Consider the following 17760-nt stretch of genomic DNA (forward strand, 5'->3'; position numbering starts at 1 on the left):
CACCTATACTGCTGTGCTGAAGTGATGAGGCGTGTGTTCTGTTGGGCAGCAGGAAGGCCACTGGGCCTTTTAGGCACTGACCTTGTTCAAGCCAGTCCTTACTTCCCATTTCCTTTCAGGCAGAATATTCTGAACTCAGGTGAAAGGAAATAAACGCTCTTAAACTCTGGTTTCTTTTTCCCGTGCTTCAACCTGTCTCCTTAACTTGAATATTACAAAGGCAAAATATGTTCCATCTTGTTGAAACACATTTGTATTCAACTTTTCAAAAGTTATAACCAGGACCACATTTTGTAACACATTAAAATTAGTTCAAAAACCTTTCATTAGTAGCAATCTTCCCAATTTCACTTAACCAGTTCCTTGCAATTCTAAGGTTTACAGGTTCATCACTTGTGAAAAACCCGTATCTTCCCTCCTACCCTGTAATGCATCAAATTTATCCATGATTTTGAAGAAGGAGTTTGAGTAGAAAAGAAAGAAAAAGAATGTAATATTTAGGAAAGGTGTCTTTTTTTTTTTTTTTTTTTTTTTTTGAGAAGTCTTGCTCTGTTGTCCATGCTGGAGTGCAATGGTGAGATCTCGGCTCACTGCAACCTCCATCTCCCAGATTCAAATGATTCTCCTGCATTGGCCTCCCGAGTAGCTGGGACTACAGGCATGCACCACCATGCCTGGCTAATTTTTCTATTTTTAGTAGAGATGGGATTTCACCATGTTGGTCAGGCTGGTCTTGAACTCCTGACCTCAGGTGATCCACTGGCCTTGGCCTCCCAAAGTGCTGGGATTACAGGCATAAGCCACCACGCCCGGCCAGGAAAGGTGTCTTAAGCTTTCCAATTCTTAATCCTGGAAGAGTTTGGAAATTATAATAGAGTAATAGAAAGAAAGGCTACGGTACTATAGTAATCACAAAAATAAAAACCAAAAACATACAATTTGGCATCTTTATTCTTGTTCCTTAAAAAAAAATCTAGGCCGGGCATGACGGCTCACACCTGTGATCCCAGCACATTGGGAGGCTGAGGCAGGTGGATCACGAGGTCAGGAGATCAAGACCATCCTGGCTAACACTGTGAAACCCTGTCTCTACTAAAAATACAAAACATTAGCCGGGCGTGGTGGTGGGCACCTGTAGTCCCAGCTACTCAGGAGGCTGAGGCAGGAGAATGGCATGAACCTGGGAAGCAGAGTTTGCAGTGAGCCGAGATCACGCCACTGCACTCCAGCTTGGGCGACAGAGTGAGACTCTGTCTCAAAAAAAAAAAAAAAAAAAAAACTAAAGCAGTGTATGACACTTTACAAATAAATTCTTTTAAGACTACAATATCAACAGGCACACTGTCTAGTTCAGTAACTACAAGTCAACATTAGAAGAAATGGAAAAACCTAAACTTAAAATTCAATTGGTTTTGTCACATTATGATAGCAGAAAACTTTGGCTGATCTTGAACTTTGATTAGTTATTTTTGTCATAAACGCTTATATTTTCAAGAAGCTGACTAGGAATAAGAGAATAACAGAGAATAAACTTTCTTAGAATGAACTGTAGGTCTTCCCATTAGTTTCTCACAGAAAGGGCTCTTGGACTAATGGAAACACAACATAGAAAATTAATGTCCATGATATCATAAAATGTACTTTCAGATGATTTCTTTATTAAAAGCACACTGTCAGGCACATATGACGTTTGCATGGTAGTTGGCATATATTATAATAAAATGTATTAGACAGAACTGTTAAATCTCAGCAACGTCTATTTTAGAACACGGCCTCCTCTGTCTTGCAAAAATCTTTCTCGTAAGCCTTTTTATGAGGTTTATGCCATTTGAACTTCATGTGCCTTGTTATCATTTATTCTTCTTTTTAAATTAAGATTTCAGTTCCTTGCCCATAGTCCTGTTAACACAGCCGAATTCCTGCCATATTCTTGGTGACTCCATTGTCTTTGTAGATGTTCTCTTCCAATATCCTAGCCCCTTTCTATCCTGGTTTCTTCTCATTTATTTTAAAGTTAGTTTTTATTTTTACCTAATTCACATATTTGTAGTTTGAAGGTCAAATACCACTACAAGACTCTTAACAAAAAATAGCACCACCACCCACCATGTGACTACTAGAAAATTTAAAAGTAACATATGTGACTCAGGTTACATTTGTATTGAACATTATTGATGTACAGCAAGGGCCGGCAAACCAAAGTCTGAAGGCCAAATCTGGCCCATGGCCTGTTTTTGAAAGGATCCCAGCTCAGAAAAGTTTTTACATTTTTAAAGGGATTAAAAAAGCATACACGCACAAAGAACATTTGACAGAGACCACATGTAGTCTGCAAAGCCTAAAATATTTTCTATTTAGCCCCTTTCAGAAAAAGTTTACTGACCCTACTCTACCTATTTGAGATAAACCACATCACTCTAGACACAAGAAGTTCAAGAATTTAACTCTCTTCTCTGTGTTTATAAATTTTGTAGCTATCTAAAGATACTTCTCTGACAAGCAAATTATACCCAAAAAATAACTTTTAAAAAGTGACCTAACCTAAAACCACTCATCTCCTTATATAGCTCTTTATAAGTTGTATGAATTAGTATGATACGCAGAAAACATCTGTACTTGCCAAGGCACAAAAGGCAGTTTCTAACACTGAACCCTCTGGTTCAGTTTCACAGAGCATGAAAGTTAGTTATTTCTGTATTCTTACTCTGGAGCATGTTATCAGATTGTGTCTTACTCCATGGAGAAAGACAGTTGATTTTTCTTGACATGTGAAATGTGATGTGGGCAGTTTTAATATCAAGAAGGAAAAAATACTCACAGTAATTCATAGACTAGTTGACATAACAATCAGGAAGGCATTTCAACTATCTTGATATTAACAATGTCAGATTCAAAGCTCTTTTGTTTTGTTAAATTTTTAGAAATGTGTTTAGACAGAGCTGAAACCCTTTGAGATCTAAATTACAACTCTATTACTTTATGGTTTTATATAAAATTATACAGGGCTAAAAAAAGTATAAAATTTCCATTGCATTGATTCTAGAATAAAAGTTTATCATCCATTACAATCTCTTAGATTTCTACACATGCTTAGCTATTCTGAAAACTATCCAAAGCAAATTTCTAAAAAGTTATTCTTTCCCCCAAAGAATAATAATTTAAAACTGATTTTATAATGCTTTTGGAAGTTAAATAGCTTTTGTTGAAAAATTTTATTTAACTGGATAAGCTACAAATTAGAATTATGGAAAATTAGGTCAAATTCCATCACTACATAAATTTACATATATAAAAATGAAATAGTACAGTCAATGGCCCTTCTTAATGCCAAGTAGTATCTATTACAAAATTTACACAAAACAAAATAACTGAAATAGTTCCCAGGAGTTTATTTCAATGGGACTTAACCCATGCTTTATGAGAAATAAATTAAGTTTAATGTGTTTTAAGAATACATTGAGAGAGAACTATTATACTTACATAATTATAACAGTTACATTCTTAAAATACACAGTTATAACATAACAGTTATATTCTTAACGTTGAATGCCATAGAGGAAGAATGTGACAACTCAAATCCTTCCTCTTCTTCAGTCTATCTAGACTTCTTAGCCATAACACCTTTCCAATAGAAAGTCCTTCAGTTACAGTAACAAAAATTGGGACAGGTAGACTGATTAAAAGTATTTCTGTATCAAATTCAGGCACAAGAGGCAGTTTAGGAGACAAGTTCTGATTGATATTTTGGTGGCATTTCGATAATTTTTAGAAAAAGATAATACACTTGACAGTAAAACTGACCCAGAATTTCAGGAATGTGGGGCTGTCATAGCTATAGCTTCTTAAAAGAATCTAAGAATCACCTGGCTTTTTAAACATGATTTATTTTTTATTGTTATTTACACATCATATTGTGACATGATCTATTATTATCTAATTGGATGGCCACTTATCCTTTATACTGTTAATTAATATTAGGTTGAACTATATAAAATTGCTATTTTGTGGGTAAAACATAAACATATAATTCAACCTCAGAGTTACACTGTTACAGTGTACATAATACGTTAATGCAGTACACCATGTATACTCAAAAAAAAGGTCGAGTCCTCTAATTTAGTATACCCAGACACTTCTGGTTCCTAGCAGTGAGTTCCACTTTTAGTTGTGTTTGGTTCCAAACCTGTTCATACCATTTATATTATTGTAACTGTGTGATTTAATTAAATGTTAAGTAACGTAATGAAGTATGGAAGAGTGGGGAGTTTTATAAAGTTAAATGACTCTGAAATACTCAATAAAAGTGAAATACTTATGCTGCTGAATTAGGTATAGGCCAAGAAAATAGTTCAAAGAAATGGAAAAAATATTGCAAAGATCTATAAGGATTCTAAACTAAGAATTCATCTGAAGAGCCTAAATTCTTGTTCTACTTAAAAAATCCAAACTGGAATCTTACATGATACATTATGGGCATGGCTTCCCCAACACAGATAATATGGATCTACAACTAGTAGACCCGCTCTGAAAGAAAAGGCCTTGGATCCTTCAGAGGTGTTTGAACTGGAGCAACCCCATCTTGAATAGGGGCTGGGTAAAATGAGGCTGAGACCTACTGGGCTGCATTCCTAGGAGGTTAGACATTCTAAGTCACAGGATGAGACAGGAGGCTGGTACAAGATACAGATCCCAAAGACCCTTGATAAAACACAGATTGTGGTAAAGAAACCAGCTAAAACCCACCAAAACAAGATGACAACCGAAGTAACCTCTGGTTGTCCTCACTGCTCATTATACATTAATTATAATGCATTAGCATGTTAAAAGACACTCCCACCAGCACCATGACAGTTTATAAATGCCACGGCAACGTCAGGAAGTTACCTTACATGGTCTAAAAAGGTGAGGAGCCCTCAGTTCCAGGAATTGCCCACCCCTTTCCTGGAAAACTCAAGAATAACCCAACCCTGTTTAGCATATAACCAAGAAATACCGTAAGTATACTCAGTCAAGCAGCCCATGCTGCTGCTCTGCCTATGGAGTAACCATTATTTTATTCCTTTGCTTTCTTAATAAACTTGCTTTCTCTTTTCTATATTGACTCACCCTGAATTCTTTCTTGTGCAAGGTCCAAGAACCCTCTCTTGGGGTATGGATCAAACCTCTTTCCAATAACAGCTCCTTAATCAAAAGACTGGCAAATGAACATAATTATATTCTTAAAATTAGAATAAACTAAGGTATGTATCCCTTCTATGATTTATTGCTTTATTAGACTTTATAGACAACTAGTTCTGACTGAATCAGGTAAGAGGCCTTCCTCAACAATCATAATTAAAATTTATAGTAGTAGTACCAGGATTGAGTAGCAAGTAACAAAGTCCTAAAGATAACAGGGAAACATGACCTAGTTTCGGGGTTGGGGAGCAAGGAAGACTTTTCTGAGGAGGTGATATTTCAAACTTTTATCCTGAAGGATAAGAAGAATCAGGAAAATGTTCTATAGGCAGAGGGAACAGCATTTGCAAAGGCCCTGAAGCAGGAATGAGCATGGCATGAACAATGGCTGAAGTTAACACAACCCAGTGAGTGAGGGGAAGTGTGTCAAGATGAAGCTGGAGAGGTAGGCCTCATAATCCGTGACAAGAGAGCAAGGGTGGATGCTGATATGGCACTGAAGACTACCGCAGGAGTCCAAGTAAGCACCCGACTAGGATGGTGACAGTAGAGATGACTATGAGATGTTCAGATGTCTAATCTATAGGATTGAAGATCAACTGAAAATGAGAAATGAGGAGAGACTGATGCCGCAAATGACACTAGGAGTCTAGCTTAGGCAAACAGATGAATAGAGATGCTGTTTCAGAGAGAGAAAACATGAAATAAAACAGTTTTGTCAGGTAGGGGTTTGAAGAGAGTCAACAAATTGAATTTTTAAAATGTTGCTGTTGTGGCTGTCATGGAGATATGTAAGTATATGCTAATTAGTCCGTTAGTATACATTCATATAATGGAGCACTAGGTAGCAGAAATGATCAACTACAGCTACCTGCATCAATATAAAATGTAACACTCAAAACATAATGCTTAGAGAAAGAAATTATAAGAGATGAATATATCCATTATGAAACAATTTACCTTTTAAACAAGCAAATCCCCAAATATATTGTTTAGGTATACATACATCTATAATAAAGATACAAAAGCAAGGGGATGTCAGCAAAGTTAGGATAATGGTTGCCTATTACGGGGAAGGGTAGAGAATTAGAAGAGGCACTCAGAGGCTTCTAAAACAGCAGTCCCCAACCTTTTTGGCACCAGGGACTGGTTTCATGGAAGAAGGTTTCAGGATGAAACTGTTCCGCCTTGTATCATCAGGCATTAGTTAAGATTCTCATAAGGAACATGCAACCTAGATTCCCTGTGCACAGTTCACAACAGGGATGAATCCTATGAGCATCTAATGCTGCCGCTGATTGGACAAGGAGGTAGAGCTCAGGTGGTAATACCCGCTTGCTGAACAAAAACATAAGATTAAAAAAACAAAAAACAAAAAAACCAAAACACTGAACTACATAGGTTTCTCTAATGTGGTGCAGGGCTCAGCAAACATTTTCTCTAAAGGGTCAGGCAGTAAATGTTTTAGACTTTGTGGGCCATACAGTCTCTATGGCAACTACTGAACTCTGCCACTGTGGCCTGAATGCAGCCATAGGCTGCATGTCAATATAACTTTATTTATGGTCAGTGAAACTTAAATTTCATATAATTTTCCCTGGTCACAAAATATTATTCTTCTGATTTTCATTAACCATTTAAAACTGTAAAATCCATTCTTAGTTCATGGTAGACTGTACAAAAACAAGTGGTGGGCTAGATTTTGCCCATTTGCCATAGTTTGCCAACCCCTGATGTACTACATAAAACATTTAAGATTATGTTTACCAAATCTAATAGTCATTCTATGGAACAGTTTGAAGATCAGTACTCTAAGAAGATGATCTTAAGTACATAAAGTAAATGGATGACCACTAGGGCATAAAGTGATAAAAGAGAAAACTTTCTTAGAAAAATAGTACACACACAGAATAACTAAAATACTCCAGAAATACTTTTAAAAATCTAACCCTCATTTTAAGTCCCACCACCTAGAGATAATCACTGTTAATATTCTGGTGAGTATCTTTCCACATGTTCTCTTTTATGCAAAACCTGTACATAATCTTCTCTTATAATAATAATAATAAAAAACTCTTCCATGTCTGTGTCTACATTCCTTTTTATTTCTTATAAAGTGTATTTTGTTTTTAAGCAAACTATGTCAGAGATGGAATCGGCTAGCAAAAGAGATAAACCTCTGGCAATTACATTTTTTAACAGTAAATCTAAGAGTCTTTGAAGTAAGTAATCAAAGAAATAAAACTCTGGAAAAAAGCTGAATCTTGAAAAAAGAGTAATAATGATGATAGTAATGGCTGTGATGACAATTTACATTATTGAGGGCTAACAATGTACCAGGCTCTGACATAAGCATTTTACTTTTCTCAACAACCCTACGAGTAATAATTATCTCAATTTTATAGATGTATAAACCCATACATCTGAGAGATTAATAACAACTTGGACTTCAATTTCTTCTATTATTATTTAGTCTATTCAGCTTCTCTCCTCTTTAGCCAATTTTAAAATTGTATATTAATTCTAAGTCTAAGTACTATAGTGTCATTAAGTTATTTAAAACTTCAGAGAATACATCATTTCCATATTTTGAATTATTGGAGAGCATAAAAAGATGGAATATATCTCAAATTATTATACAAACTCAGCATCACTCCAACATGAAAATTTGACAGAGGTAGCTCATACACACTCAAGAGAAAATTTCTAGCTTATTCCATTTTAATTGTAATGAAACAATACTCTGACCAAAAGAATCTCAAGTATATTCATGGGCCTACCAACAATGTTTTGGTATCTCTACTCTATATGCCTATCAACTATTAAACCCACAACCCTTTGTGTAGGCCTGCATGCCACTCAGAAATGTTCTGGTACTATTGTAACAAATGGTTCTATATTAATAAGTTCTACTGCTTCTCTGAATACTACTTTTAATTATATGGTCAGTTAAGAATGTATTTTGTAATCATATGCCTAATTTCAAGGGATGGAGTTTAAAAAGTTCTTACATTTTTCTCTGTACATTAATATAGTGGTCCATTTTTAAAAAGAAGACACAGAACCAAATTAAGAGTCATGTGTTATATAGTCCCTACAATCCTACTCTCCAAAAAAGAAAATTTTAGGGCTATTTCTTTTTCTAATTAAAAAAAAAAGTATTTAATTTTACATTTCCAGTTCCTAAGTTTTATCCATCCACAGAATTCTAACTTCTAGTATCATGTAGGAGGACACGCCAGGCCTAGCAGAAATCCTATTCTTAAGCCCAAATCTCTTGTAAGATAATGCCTATGCTTTGCTTAGGGCACCAGAATGAAAAGCAGATAGACAATGAAATAACCAAACACTTGGGAGGCAGGAGCAGAAAGGATGAATTCTAGTATTACCATTTAAGAATGCTAGAACCTTGAATGTCTTTCTTCATATTTCTGAACCTAAATTTGCCCCTTGGTACAATGAGGATAACATCTACCTTACGGGTTGGATGTGATGATAGAAATAATATACATAAAATGCTTGGCTCGTAGGAGACCCTCAAAAGACAGAGAGGTTTTAAAAATGTTACCAGTATTATCTAGCATCTTCAGCTTTTCTCTCTTTTAAAAAATACTTCTCTCTTTCAGTTTTTCTGGATCATGCCACAAATGTCATTTTCCTACATACAGTATCTGCCAGAGTGAAAGTTCTATCCATGACTCCAATTTCCATATCATAGCCTAAGAAACGCTATGGAGATTTTCTTATATATCTTATATAATATACTAACAAATATACCATTCATTGAAATGTTTCTTCACTGACTCTACAGCTCATCCACAAAAGCTAATGACAGCTAATCTGTGCAGTACTGGGTAAGGTCCAGGAACACAGTCCTTATTCATTTGGAGGGGCTTCTGATTCCTTTTTAGTCTATAAAACACTACCACAATTTAAATTTTGCTCTATAGATACCGTACACTAGAGAAGCCTAAAATCCTAATAAGTTATATTTCATTTTCTTATATAATATATCTTATATAATATACTAACAAATATAACATTCATTGAAATGTTTCTTATTTGGCCAGCATTACCGGCAGACTGGTATAACACAAATAACATAAGCCTTAGATTTAGCAGGATCTAAAATCAAATTCAAGCTCTCACTAGCTGTGTAAGAGACCTAAGTCTTGGCCTTTCCAGGATAACATGACATAAGGTAAGAACAACTAAGCATATATAATAGGGCCTCAAAAATGATAGCTTCTGATACACAACCAATCCAAAGCATGTTAGTTCATGTTAGTGACAGTAACAAAAAGTAAGGCTATTTTATGCTTAGGGAAAGATTATTGCTGAGTCAGTTCTGCATTGATATCCCACCTCCAGGGAGACTACTTCTGTTAGGCAAACCAACTTAGTAAAGTCAATAACATTTTACTCAGCATTATAACCAAATGTGACTAGTACTGTCAGTACTGCCTCTACTGATCATGCTTACTACAGCACAGGGCATCAGTGCTTCCTACAAATCTCCCTTAATATAAAAGGTAGTTAAATATAAACAAAAAAATCCAACAAAGTAAAACAATTCTCAGTTGAGGAATATAGTAGATAGCTTAATCCAGCAAAGAGTCTCCGATTGAGGGAACTACTTGACAGTGAGCTCATTATGATCCTGCTAATAATTTACAAATAATATTCAGTTACCAATGGTAAGTGAGCAAATGGAATCTGCACCACTTCCTTCACTAGGGAGGATAACCATTTTATAACCCCAGCAGTTTAAATCAAGTATCACAAGAAATACAAAGACTCTAAGGACTAAAATAAAATAATGTTTTGAAAATAACAACTTTTTAACTTTTTATCTAAAACTGTTTAGAATACATTTACTAATCTTTAACAAACTTAAAGATACTACTGTCTCCTATGCCAAATTTTAGCTCTAAAAAAAACTAATGGAAAATAATTTGACAACTTGTAATGAATCCAAGAAAGAAAAAAAAAGAAAGAAACCAATCAGGACAATGTGCACCCCTTTTTGGATCTACCTTCCCTGACACCATAAAAAAAAGGAAAATTTGTCCGGACACAGCGGCTCATGCTTACAATCCCAACACTTTTGGAGGCCGAGGCAGGAGGATCACTTGAGCCCAGGAGTTTAAGATCAGCCTGAGCAACACAGAGAGACCTTGTTTCTACAAAAAAATTTTCTAAAATTAGCCAGGCCAAGTGGCATGCATCTGTGGTCCCAGCGACTCAGGAGGCTGAGGTGGGAGGATTGCTGGAACCTGGGAGGCTGAGGCTGCAGTGAGCCAAGATCACATCACTGCACTATAGCCTGGGTGACAGAGTGAGACTATGTCTCAAAAAAAAAAAAGAAAAGAAAAGAGAAAAGACAATGGAAACATCTTAAAATTAGTCTTTAGGAGGATATTTGAGAAGGGTATCAGGAGAAGTAAAGGCAAATAAGGATAACTTTTAATCATGTAAGAAAACAATGTAAAGAGAAGTATGTTGAACAAAATCATCAACTAGAAACTCCAAGTAATACAGCTTAGTTTTGGTTTTACCAATTAGCATGTAACATACAAATTTAGTTTTTAGAAGTAGGACAATCAAGAAATCTTTAGTTTATTAACAACTAAAATTAAACATAACCTATCAAAAGCTGAGAAGCTGAAAAGATTTTTTAAATATTCATTTTAACATTTGCTGAGTACCACATGTGGTCAACATGATGATAAAGTTCAAGCTCTCAGATGTGAATATTTAAAGCTCTTTCTCTATGCCTATTTACTCTAAATTCACCTTCAATTTAAGCAAACTTTATTTGCTAGATACCAAGTGCATACTTACAAACTGCAAATTAGAAGGGTTGGGGATGTGGTAATAAAGGAGCACTACATGTAAGTACAATCACCACAGCAAGAGAAGACCAAAGAAACCTTAAAAAGTGTAACAGTCCAGGGCCACAGACTACATGGACACATTATGCAAGAATAAAAAAGGGAACACATGGAGACATAAAACAAAGATTTAAAAGATAAAAGACCAGTTGGGCACAGTGGCTCATGCCTGTAATTCTTAGCACTTTGGGAGGCCAAGGCAGGCAGATCACTTGAGCCCAGGATTGAGACCAGCCTGGGCAACAAGGCAAAACCCTACCTCTATATACAAAAGTGAGCCGGGTGTAGTGGTATGTGCCTGTGGTCCCAGTTACTCTGGAGGCTGAGGTGGGAGGATCACTTGAGCCCAGGAGGTCAAGGCTGCAGTGAGTTGTGTCTGCACCACTGCACTCCAGCCTGGCCAACAGGGCAAAACCCTGTCTCAAAAAAAAAAAAAAAAAAAGTAAGAGACCAAGACCACTAAGCAAATACATTTAAAAACTAAGAAGAAATGACTAGATTTTTAGAAAAACATAAATTACCAAAACTGGCTCAAGAAGAAATTAAAAATCAAAAGCCATTCAAGACTTTGAAACAGTAATTAGGCCGGGCGCGGTGGCTCAAGCCTGTAATCCCAGCACTTTGGGAGGCCGAGACGGGTGGATCACGAGGTCAGGAGATCGAGACCATCCGGGCTAACACGGTGAAACCCCGTCTCTACTAAAAAATACAAAAAACTAGCCGGGCGAGGTGGCGGGCGCCTGTGGTCCCAGCTGCTCGGGAGGCTGAGGCAGGAGAATGGCGTAAACCCGGGAGGCGGAGCTTGTAGTGAGCTGAGATCCGGCCACTGCACTCCAGCCTGGGAGACAGAGCGAGACTCCGTCTCAAAAAAAAAAAAAAAAAAAAAAAAAGAAACAGTAATTAAAATCCTTGCTGAAGGAAAACGCCAGCCTATGCAAAGTGTTCTAGGCAGAAGAAACAAATCTGTCTAACAACCTTGATGTGTAATCACTGATGGCCAGAACAAGAGATCAAAAGACATGCAACAGCCAGCTCAATAAGGCAAGAAAAAGGAATAAAGTCATGCAAATTGGAAAAGAAAATAAAACTCCATTTTCTGATGACACGATTGTCTACATAGAAAACCCTAAGAAATCTTAAAAAAGAAAGAAAAGTAGGCCGGGCGCGGTGGCTCAAGCCTGTAATCCCAGCACTTTGGGAGGCCGAGACGGGCGGATCACGAGGTCAGGAGATCGAGACCATCCTGGCTAATATGGTGAAACCCCGTCTCTACTAAAAAATACAAAAAAACTAGCCGGGCGAGGTGGCGGGCGCCTGTAGTCCCAGCTACTCGGAAGGCTGAGGCAGGAGAATGGCGTAAACCCGGGAGGCGGAGCTTGCAGTGAGCTGAGATCTGGCCACTGCACTCCAACCTGGGCGACAGAGCCAGACTCCGTCTCAAAAAAAAAAAAAAAAAAGAAAGAAAAGTAAACTTTGCAGTTTAGCAGGGTCACAAGATACAAGATCAACACACAAAAATCAATTACATAACTATATGCCATACTAACAACAAACATGTAGAAACCAAAATTAAAAGAGATGCAACAAAAAATGTAAAGGAGACAGGCTGATGGGATTTTTTTTTTTTTTTTTTTTTTTGAGACAGAGTCTCGCTCTGTCACCCGGGCTGGTGTGCAGTGGCGTGATCTCGGCTCACTGCAAGCTCCACCTCCCGGTTCACGCCGTTCTCCTGACTCAGCCTCCCGAGTAGCTGGGACTACAGGCACCCGCCACCACGCCCAGCTAATGTTTTGTATTTTTAGTAGAGACAGGGTTTCACCCTGTTAGCCAGGATGGTCTCCATCTCCTGACCTCGTGATCCGCTCGCCTTGGCCTCCCAAAGTGCTGGGATTACAGGCGTGAACCACCGCGCCTGGCCCTGATGGAATATTTCTATATTCCAAAGGAGAAGATTCAAATGGCAAGAGAGAAAACATGCTAGATATCCTAGAGTTACCACTGTCTTTGTACTTACTCTGGGTAGTGGTGAATAAGAAGAATGTGGGTCTATAGTCTACTTCACAGCCATATCAGGCCTATCCCTCCTCTCTATCTCCACTGCCCCCTAACAGGTTCAGTCTTCATCATTTGCATGGATGAATCAGATGCCTAAATAGTCTACCTTTCTCCACTCTCACTCCCTTCTGGAGCATCCTTCATAGTATTGATCCCAGGATTTCAAGCATCAAAGAAAAAAAAAAAAAAATCAAAGTGCTCTGTGTCTGGCTACTTCCTCCACCCTTTAAAAACTGGGAAGAAAAAGTACAGCAAAACAACAGTTAAGGGTACTATAATTTAGGAATATTAAGATAATATAGCTGGAATTATGCCATCTGGAGAATGAAGGTGATCAAATGGTTGTTTTTACATATACAGACTCTTTCTTTAAAAAGAGGAATTCTGACTGGCCACTCTTCAATCCTTCTAAAGACCAAAGACAAAGAAACTCTCAGGAAAAAATTAAATTTCAAATGGTTAAAAAGGTAAATAAACAACCAAAAGAGATTTGTGAAGAGCCTTTCACGGGAAATGTTAAAGAGGATAAACAACCCTCTGTCTCTAGCCAACCCAGGTAGTCCTTCCTCTACACGCAACTCAATTAGCTAACCTCAAAGATCTGTGATTTTTCTTTTAATATCAGAATTTTTAAAATAAGCAGAGTATTCTACAAATGGAATCAAGTTATTTAAGGTCTAACATAGCAAAACAGTTACAACTAATTCTGATCATACTACTCTCCAATTAAATTAAAGTAAAATCCTAATGTATAATACGGAGTTATTTAAATAGAATCATACTTTATAGCTAGACATGTTTTTGATCAGGTACAAATTTATGTTCAATTTAAACAATGTAAATGTAGTGTCAGATACAAAAAAATGTAATCAAAGAAATGCTGTTCTTCCAACACAAACTCTCCCTTTCCTGTCTCCCCCTAAAATAACTTCCTACACAGTTTAAGGTATAGTCATTTCCCATAAACATGGCTTAAGATTGAGACTTCTTTTGCAGATAAAGAAAGGGAGGTTTAAACAGTCTCAAAGATAAACTGAGTAGTTTAAAGCAGAATTCTCAATATTCTTTGATAAGGATGTAGTGCTTCATTAACATCCCCAAAATTCTTAGACATTCTCTGAGATGTGAAATGAATTAACACTTACTATTAACTTAAACAGTTCGCATCATCATTGTTTGAAGTGTAGTGTGTAAAAATCCTTTCTTATTGCTTGCAGGTCAACCCTGGAAATCCACTTAAATGGGATAATTCTACATCTTGTTATATAGATTTTCTAATTTTCACAATAAAATGTAAAACTTTCCAGGGGAAATACTTAGATCTAGTATGGATGAACCATTCCACAACTATTTCCCAAGTACTCAATAGAAATCACAAATATACGTAAAATAAAATCAGGTCAAAAATTTTGATTACGGCAGGAGATGGCGGCTCATGCACGTAATCCCTGCACTTTGGGAGGCTGAGGTGGGCAGATCACCTGAGGTCATGAGTTCAAGACCAGCCTGACTAACATGGTAAAACCCCATTTCTACTAAAAATACAAAAAATTAGTGGGCATGGGGGTGCACGCCTGTAATCCCAGCTACTCAGGAGGCTGAGGCAGGAGAATCGCTTGAACCTGGGAGGCGGATGTTGCAGTAAGCCAAGCTTGCACCATTGCACTCCAGCTTGGGCAACAAGAGCAAAACTCCCTCTCAAAAAAAAAAAAAAATCTTGATTATTATTTTGAAATAACTAGTTTGGGACTATCTCACCACCCACACTGATTTTCTATGTTCTATCTGTTATCAAATTACTTCACCAGAAATATATATATATGTGGTTTGTATTATTTTGGCTCCCTACACAAATACTATACCAGAATTACAACTTAATGTTATGCTCTCAACTTCTTAAGAGTTTATCAAATAAGTGGTCTTGTATTATTCCAGGTTCTATAAAAATTGTATCAAAGGGCTGGGTGTAGTGGCTTATGCCTGTAATCCCAAAACTTTGGGAGGCAGAGGTGGCTGAACCACTTGAGGTCAGGAGTTTATGACCAGCCTGACCAACATGGTGAAACCCCATCTCTACTAAAAATACAAAAATTAGCCAGGTGTGGTGGCGCACGCCTGTAATCCCAGCTACTCGGAGGCTTAGGGAGGAGAATCACTTGATCCCGGGAGGAGGAGGCTGCAGTGAGCCGAGATTGCGCCACTGCACTCTAGCCTGGGCAACAGAGTGAGACTCCTTCTCAAAAAAAAAAAAAAAAGGTATCAAAGACATCACCCCTGATATAAACACCTACACAAAAAAATTCCTCTTTGACTTTACTGCCAAGGTTTCTCTTTAAAAAACTGATATGCTTCCTTTATGCAGAAAATTGAGAAAAATACAACTCATTGTGTTTCTCCTTTTTCTCCTATTACCAACAGAAAATACAAATGGAAGGCCTTTGCTTACATTTCTGATATATTTGGAGATGCCCCCCAGTTCCTTGTATGACTCTTAATCAATCATCATTATAGTAAATATTTGAGTATACGTGAGTTTGCCAGAAGCATATGAACCATCTTGAGTAGGGGTTGGGTAAAATGAGGCTGAGACCTACTGGGCTGTATTCCTAGACAGTGAAGGTATTCTAAGTCACAGGATGAGATAGGAGGTCAGCACAAAATACAGGTCATAAAGACCTTGCTGATAACAGGCTGCATTACAGAAGCCAGCCAAAACCTACCAAAACCAAGAAGGCCACAAGAGTGACCTCTGGTTATCCTCACTGTTACACTCCCATCAGCGCCATGACAGTTTACAAATGCCATGGTAACGTCAGGAAGTTACCCTATATGGTCTACAAAGTGGAGGCATGAATAATCCACCCCTTGTTTAGCGTATCATTAAGAAATAACCATAAAAATGGGCAATCAGCAGCTCACGGGGCCACTCTATGGAATAGCCATTCTTTTATTCCTTTACTTTCCTAATAAACTTGCTTTCACTTTACTCTATGGACCCACCTTGAATTATTTCTTGCACGAGATCCAAGACCCTTCTCTTGGGGGTCTGGATCAGGACCCCTTTCCTGTAACATGTTGATTATACACACACACACACACACACACACACACATATATATAAAATAGATACATATATGTGTGTGTCTATATATATAAAATACAAATTTTATATGGTGGTGGGCAGATATATATATAGAGGAAGGAGGTAGGAAGTAGATGAAAAACTTATAAAAAGTTAACAGTCAAGTTTTCTGAAACTAAAAAACTATACTTTGGGGCCTAAAATTGAGTAATCTCAAATGTTCCCATAAGATGAATGGGTAAGAATTTCAACGGACTGTAAAAACATAAACCTACCATTAAAACACAGTAAACAGGCTGGGCGTGGCAGCTCATGCCTGTAATCCCAGCACTTTGGGAGGCTGAGATGGGCGGATCACAAGGTCAAGAGCTCGAGACTAGCCTGGCCATCATGGTGAAACCCCGTGTCTCTACTAAAAATACAAAAATTAGCCAGGTGTAGTGACGTGCACCTGTAATGTGAGCTACTCGGGAGGTTGAGGCAGGAGAATCACTTAAACCTGGGAGGCGGAGGATGCAGTGAGCAGAGATTGCGCCACTGCACTCCAGCCTGGGTGAGAGTGAGACTCCGTCTCAAAAAAAAAAAAAAAGTAGTAAACATAGAAAAACTTATGATTTCCCAAATAAGAGATGAGAAGGCCTATTTAAGCAAAATGCTGAAGCAATAAACCAAAAGGCAATGATCAAAAGACTAAATGACATAAAATTTAAGACTTCTGTATACCAAAAATGTCATAAACAAAGGTAAGTGATAAGCTGAATAAAACATTTTCAACATGGCATATGGAGATGACATATGACAATATGTTGTCATATGCTGAAAATTAATATATATAATTTATAAGAAAAAGATATGCCAGACGCAGTGCTGTGCGCCTATAGATCAGCTACTAAGAAGGTGGGAGTGGGGGTGGGGGTGTGGAGAGGATGCTTGCTTGAGCCCAGGACTTCCAAGTCCAGCCTGGGCAACAAAGCAAGACCTGTCTCTATTTAAAAATACAAAAAACTAGCCGGGTGAGGTGGCGGCCGCCTGTAGTCCCAGCTACTCGGGAGGCTGAGGCAGGAGAATGGCGTAAAAAACCCGGGAGGCAGAGCTTGCAGTGAGCTGAGATCCGGCCACTGCAGTCCAGCCTGGGTGACAGAGCGAGACTCCGTCTCAAAAAAAAAATAAATAAAAAATAAAAAATAAAAAAATAAAAAATAAAAAAATAAAAAAATAAAAAAGAAAACAAGACAAAGAAAATGGTAAAACACAACAACTCAATTAAAAAACAGCAAAGGATATCTCCGGAATAATCACAAATCAGATGTATACTTGGCCAATAAATATATGGAAAAAAGGTCATTCTTGGAATTTGTCAAAGACATCCAAATTAAAATGTGATACAAGATTTATCACTAACCAAACTGGCAAAGTCTGCTTTTATTTCTTTTACATTTTAATGGTACTATCTAACATGGGTATTGAGAAAGTAGCACTGTCACACACTGATGTGAGAACATAGATCCACATGACATTTCAAAAAGGAAACTGTATATTATGTACCAAAGC

The 17760-nt window shown here is 37.4% G+C and overlaps 1 protein-coding gene across 10 annotated transcripts in view; it reads right to left on the reverse strand.

Annotated features, from left to right (window-relative positions):
* Positions 1-17760, reverse strand: part of SOCS5 (suppressor of cytokine signaling 5) — a 170135-nt gene that overhangs the window by 109208 nt on the left and 43167 nt on the right. The gene's annotated exons all lie outside the window — the stretch shown is intronic.

The sequence above is a fragment of the Trachypithecus francoisi genome, unplaced genomic scaffold (assembly GCF_009764315.1).
Source record: "Trachypithecus francoisi isolate TF-2019V2 unplaced genomic scaffold, Tfra_2.0 Lachesis_group17, whole genome shotgun sequence".
Lineage (NCBI taxonomy): Eukaryota > Metazoa > Chordata > Mammalia > Primates > Cercopithecidae > Trachypithecus > Trachypithecus francoisi.